The sequence below is a fragment of the Alligator sinensis genome, unplaced genomic scaffold (genome assembly GCF_000455745.1).
Source record: "Alligator sinensis unplaced genomic scaffold, ASM45574v1 scaffold493_1, whole genome shotgun sequence".
Taxonomy (NCBI): Eukaryota; Metazoa; Chordata; order Crocodylia; family Alligatoridae; genus Alligator; species Alligator sinensis.
Window position 1 is genome coordinate 407,503 of NW_005842513.1, and position 6,286 is coordinate 413,788.

Here is a 6,286-nt window from a genome sequence, read left to right on the forward strand (position 1 = left end):
TCAGGTAAACCCAGCGAGGTGACCGTCCAGTCTCCTCTTCATATATCCTGTTCAATAGCTTCATTAATGACATGGAAAGTGGAACTGACTGTAAACTTAATGAATTTGTAAACACATAAAGGAACAATGAAAAGGCACAAAGGAAGAATGGGAAATCATCGATTAGGCTACAGTTCTGCAGAAAAGGATCTAGGACAGAGGTGGGCAAAGTCTGGCCTGTAGGTCGGACTGTCCCATGTCAGACTCCATTTCCCAGCAGCACCTGCCCACATTGCTGCCCCCCGGGGCATGCAGGCCATGGATTGCAACTCTGGCTTGCTCTCTATCACCACTGCAAGATCCTGGACCCAGCCCTGGAGCAATTCCCCACCCAACTATGTGGCCCTGTCAGTGCCACTGGGGCTGGTCTCTGTGGAAACCCTGCCCCTGGGCTGTCATGGCTCTGCTTCTCCTGGGGACTCCATGGAAACTGGCCACAGTGAGATGGGCAAGGGCTGCTGGGAAATGGAGTCTGGCTGCCAGCCTGATCTCCCATTGTGCTCACCCCTGATCTAGGATCTCTGCATCACGGTCTGAATTAGAGTCAACAAAGCAATATTGCTGTAGTACAAGATGGGCTGCTTTATTAGAATGGTGATGAGTTGCCGTCTGTGTGCAGTTGGTACAAGACAAGGAGTAGTGGGCTGGGTATTGTGAAGAACTTTCTACCTCTGAAATTGGTGAAGCACTGGGACAGATTATGCCGAGTTTGTGGAATTCCTGTCATTGGAGGTTTAAAGCAGGTTAGTCAAACATCTGTCTAAACTAGCTTGAACAGTAGGTTGGACTAGATGACCTCCCAAAGTCTTTCTGGCCCTATTTTTCTATGATTATCTGGTAAACAAACTTCCCCATGTGACTAGCCAGCCCATGTTTGACTAATAAGGCATGTTACAACATACTATCATATTCTAAATCAGCAATTTCCATTTTTTTATTGGTTTCATACACAGTTAAAACTTGTATACGTTATCCCTGTAGATTAAACATTTAAAAAGAGAATGGTTTTGCTCATTTCTGACTTCCCGATTACTGTAGCATAATCAGTCTGTAACAGGATCGGTTGCTTTTACCAGGTGCTGGTAACATTGTAAAGAGCTGACAGACTACATTACAGTATAAAAAGATAAGAACGGGACATTTCCAGGCACTGTAGCACATGGTGAATCCAGCTAATCTCTGCTGGGTTGTCAAATTAAGCATTTCTATGAGGAATTTGGATTTATTTTCAGGCCAGATCACTCTGACTTGCATGTTAGAACCAAAACTGGAGAGAGGCTAGGGTAGAGTACAAACATAGCGTCCTCTTTGGTTTAATTTCACTCAATCACAAGTGTTCTGAAAGTGCATGAAGATTCTGCTGTATGAGCTGTAGGTTTGAACATGTCCTTGTTGGCTTATGAAGTCCACTAGTCAGCCAATGATTCGATTATTAGAAAAGATCCTCTGTGCTTTCAAGCAGCTTTTAAGAATGGATTGCTAAGTCTTCTATCATGAAACTTCCTTTCGATGCCAAGAATCTTGTAAAATATTGACTTTTCCTCTTCCTCTTTAGTGATTATTGAGAAGGCTGTTGGATGTAGCAATTTGCAGAATGTGGAGTCCTAAGATATCCTGAACAACCTTGGCATGTTTTTAAGCTTGGATACTGTAAAGCTCTTGTTGGTTGATGATCTTCTCTTCATCTTGGATGAAGACCAAGTATCCATACTAATTCTTTTAGATTTAATCAACAGCCTTTTATATTACTGACCAAGAGATTTTGTTGATGTGACTGTGTGACTGAATTAGTCTTGGGCGCTGGTTCCTCTTTTCTGTCAGAGATGACTCGTGTAGTAAGGCAATTATACGTCTGTCCCAAGGGTTGTCAGATAGATTTTAAATGTATGTGTACTTATTTTTAAATACACGTTAAAAAAAATAGAAATAAAAAATATAAATGCATGCAGTGTAAAATCATGTAAGCTCAAGCTAAACTAAAACAGAATAAAAGGAAAATGAGAATATGTCATGAAAAAAACAATATTATGAAGTTGAGAGGACTACTGTGAAAGCTGAGTATAAAATACTGTAGTGAACTAACCCATGCCCACACTACGTAATCTGATTGTAAAAGCACACCATACTGCATCTGTTCTCAATTAAGCTAACTATAAAGCTCCCAATAACTTAGATAAGTTATTCCAAATAAACTAAGTGTACATTGATCATTACATACGGCAAAACATTGCCCTCCATTTCTGATTTGATTTTGAACACTGGTGTTTTATAACTACACAATAACAAAAGGTAGATATGATGTGTCACTGTTCTAATCACTGTCTTTCAGATCCTCTCTGCTTCCCTTTTGTTGTGCTGTATTAAAGCCTGACCGTAAGGTGGGGGAATGTGTCAACAACCCCCATATCCAACAAGGCAGGCATTCAAGATGTCCTATAGGATTGAAAGCAGAATCAATCAGAGACTTCTTGGAACAAATGCCTGACATTTAATTGGCTTATACAGCATCACATTTGAGTAATGTGGGTCCTCTGCAGCACATGCTTGGTAATCTGGTGGCAGCACCAGATGACAAAGCTAATCTCTTTAACAGATTCTTTGCTTCCATTTTTCTGAGCAGGGACAGGGACATCCCCCACACTGGGATTCCAGACGGACCCAGGGGAGGTGCAGCCAGGCCCAAGGTCAGTGAGGACCTAGTCAGGGAACTTCTGGAAGGACTAGACATGCTCAAAATCAGCAGGTCCTGACGATCTCCACCCCAGAGTGCTGAGGGAATTGGCAGAGGTCATTGAGGAACCCCTGGCACAGCTTTACGAGCATTCGTGGTGCTCTGGCGAGGTGCCAGAGGACTGGAAAAGGGCCAATGTGGTCCCCATTTTCAAAAAAGGGAGGAAAGAGGACCCAGGAAACTATAGGCCCATTAGTCTTACCTCAGTCCTGGGGAAGCTCTTTGAGAAAATTATCCAGGAGCACATCTGCAAGGGACCAGCAGGGGAGATTATGCTTAGGGGCAATCAACATGGGTTCATTAGAGGCAGGTCCTGTCAGACCAACCTGGTTGCCTTCTACGACCAGGTCTCAAAAGCCCTGGATGCAGGTGTCATGGTGGACACAGTCTTTCTGGACTTTAGGAAGGCCTTTGACACTATCTCTCACCCCGTCCTCATTATAAAATTAGGGGACTGTGGTGTCGATGCCTACACAGTCAGATGGGTCGCAAATTGGCTGGAGGGCCGCACCCAGAGAGTGGTGGTGGATGGGTATTTTTGACCTGGAGGGATGTGGGCAGTGGGGTTCCCCAGGGCTTGGTCCTCAGGCCCCCACTGTTCAATATCTTCATCGGTGATTTGGATGAGGGGGTGAAAAGCACCTTGTTCAAGTTCGCAGATGGAACTAAGATATGGGGAGAAGTGAGCATGCTAGAAGAGAGGGACAGGCTACAACTAGATCTGGACAGGTTACAGAGGTGGGTGGATGAGACTAGGATGGGTTTCAACACGGAAAAGTGCAACGTGCTGCACCTGGGGAGGAAGACCCAGCACCATACCCACAGGCTGGGGAACTCCCTTCTTGTCAGCACAGAGGCAGAAAAGGGTCTTGGAGTCACTAGCGATTTTAAGATGAACATGGGCCGCCAATGTGGGGATGCAGTCAGGAAGGCTAACCATACCTTGTCATGCATCCATAGATGCATCACAACCAGGTCCAAGGAGTTGATCCTCCCCCTCTATGCAACATTGGTCAGACCACAGTTGGAGTACTGCGTCCAGTTCTGGGTGCCGCACTTAGGAGGGATGTGGATAGCATCGAGAGGGTCCAGAGGAGGGCCCTATGAGGAGATCGGGGGCAGCAGCATAGGCTCTATGAGGAGAGGCTATAGGACCTGAACAAGGCTGAGAGGGGATCTGGTGGCTGCCTATAAACCTGCAAAGGGGGACCAGCAGACGATGGGAGAGTCCCTGTCCCCCAAGCACTACCGGGAGTAACAAGGAACAATACCCATAAGTTGACTGAGAGTAGACTCAGGCTAGACATCAGGAGGCACTACTTCAGTTAGGGCGGCGAGGAGCTGGAACCAACTTCCAAGGGAAGTGGTGCTTGCTCCTACCCTGGGGGTCTTCAAAAGGAGGCTAGACAACCACCTAGCCGGGGTCATTTGAGCCCAACATCCTTTCCTGCCCGTGGCAGGGGGTTGGACTTGATGATTGGCTTAGGTCCCTTCCGACCCTACCAACTATGAAACTATAATGGTTGCCAAATTCTACACCGAGTTGATGGTATACCTGCATTATAAGGTTTAATATTAGAAAATGTGTTGATTCAGGTATTTTTTTACACACTAGAGAAAAGTCAGATAAAGCCAGATGATTTTTTTTTTATTGCACAAAATAAATTATATAGAAAACAAAATGCAACAAAACAACTTGTATTGTAGGCCGCACAACAGATGTTACAACATGAATATATTTATTGCTTTGAGAAAGGAGCAATTCAGTGCTAGTAAGCAGATTAGTTATATTTCTTGCTTATCTAGATTTTTCATAGGATTAATGCAACTGGGCTAGAGGCATCTTGCAGCATATGGACCATACCCAATTTTAATTTATTCTTGGCTACTACGAAGGTACTGGGCACATTCCTGATATTAGCATGAAGCATTCAATTTAACATCACTGATACCAAGGCATACATAATAATCATCAGAAACACACTTATATATCAAATAATTCATATACAAGATTCTAAAATGCCCATTCAGAGAGCTTGCATGAGCTACTGTATTAAAATTCATCTTGTTTACAAATGTAGATAACACCCCAAACAAACAAATGCATTTCACTTTGCTTCCATATATATCCAATGGGGAATTTAACCAAAATGACACCTATTTACCAGCACCTACTTAGGAAAGTATTTTTTTTTACTACTGTAGCTATGAACTTATCTTTTCCAGGGCAACATTCAGTTTAGGAGTTTGTAACTAAGTTGAAAAAAAATATTCAAGGGTGACCTTTGGGAAAGCAAGGGAGAATACCCAGTGTTTATTTTTTAGTGAACAAATATATATTTGTTTAAAAAAACCTTCTAGAGCACTGGAATATATGTATTATAGAATAAAAAATGGATTTGAGTTGTTAAAACATGACTTTGTATGCCCTGACATGCTAAGTCCCCAGTAATTAACATGGATTTAAGAAGTATTTAACAAAAAATTTAAATTGTAAAATATGCAAGTTATATTTTAAAAATATGTAACTTTATTAACTTAGAAATAGCAGGTGTACAATTAATACAATAACGTTGTCACATGTATTTGCAGTCTGCTCAGGATTTGTAATCCTCCCACTATTTAATAATCATGTTACTATATACATGGCTATTTTTGTAATGTAATTTATTGTGAACTCATGCACTCAGAAGAGTTACAGAACTCAAACTTAAAGAAAGCTAACAGTTTAAGTTTAAATAATGCTAGAAATTGAAGCAAAAAACCCACACAAGTAAATAAAGTCAGGGTTAAAATGGAAACCCTTAGCCGTATTCACATTTTAGTTTTAAGAACGTAAAAACAAAGTAACACCACTAAAATCAAATCAGAAGCTCTGATTCTGCATTAGGATCTACTATTGTGGACCAAGGTAGAATCTCCACTGACGGGAAGGGTCCCAGTTAAGTAAAGACTGAATTATTCTGTAATGGCCATTGCCTTTACCAATGTTTACTTGCTGGAAATCTTTCAGAATGTTTTGTATATTGAGCTCTTTCACATGTCATATATGCTACAATAATTTTCATGGAACAAGATAGCTGAGGGACAGTGTGTTAGCCATAATTGCTCAAAACCATGGAAAGCAAGTTAATTCCTGGGACTATCCAAATGTTTGTTTCATTTCTTTTTAAGTGCCACTGGTACAACCAACTCAAATGGTGCAATCATAACAAGTATATATCATAGCAATCGTTTCCTGTGGTACTGCATTCATAAATACCAAGTACCAGATACGTCCCCGTGCTCCAGAAAAACATATCTGCTTGACTAAACCTGGATGCCATTCTCCCACTCTAGGAAATTAGTTATTATCTACTGCAATTATTTTGTTATAACTTTACAGACAACTCTACTATTTGTATAATTCTATAGACTGTAAACGAAATGTCAAAATACACCATAAAACATCCATTGGAATGTGACCCTCACAAAGAGATTAGAATTCTGTCATAATGCTATGAACACTATAAAGCA

The 6,286-nt window shown here is 41.6% G+C and overlaps 1 protein-coding gene across 2 annotated transcripts in view; it reads right to left on the minus strand.

Annotated features, from left to right (window-relative positions):
- Nucleotides 1-613: 613 nt before the first annotated feature.
- The window catches only part of PCGF5 (polycomb group ring finger 5), a 58,815-nt gene continuing 53,142 nt past the window's right edge, over nucleotides 614-6,286 (minus strand). The window contains exon 11 of one of the 2 annotated variants that reach the window (XR_003095874.1): nucleotides 614-759. The gene's annotated coding sequence lies outside the window, so the exon portion shown is untranslated. Of the gene's footprint in view, nucleotides 760-1,008; nucleotides 1,933-6,286 lie in introns of those variants that run through there. The other variant, XR_003095875.1, reaches the window with a different exon arrangement.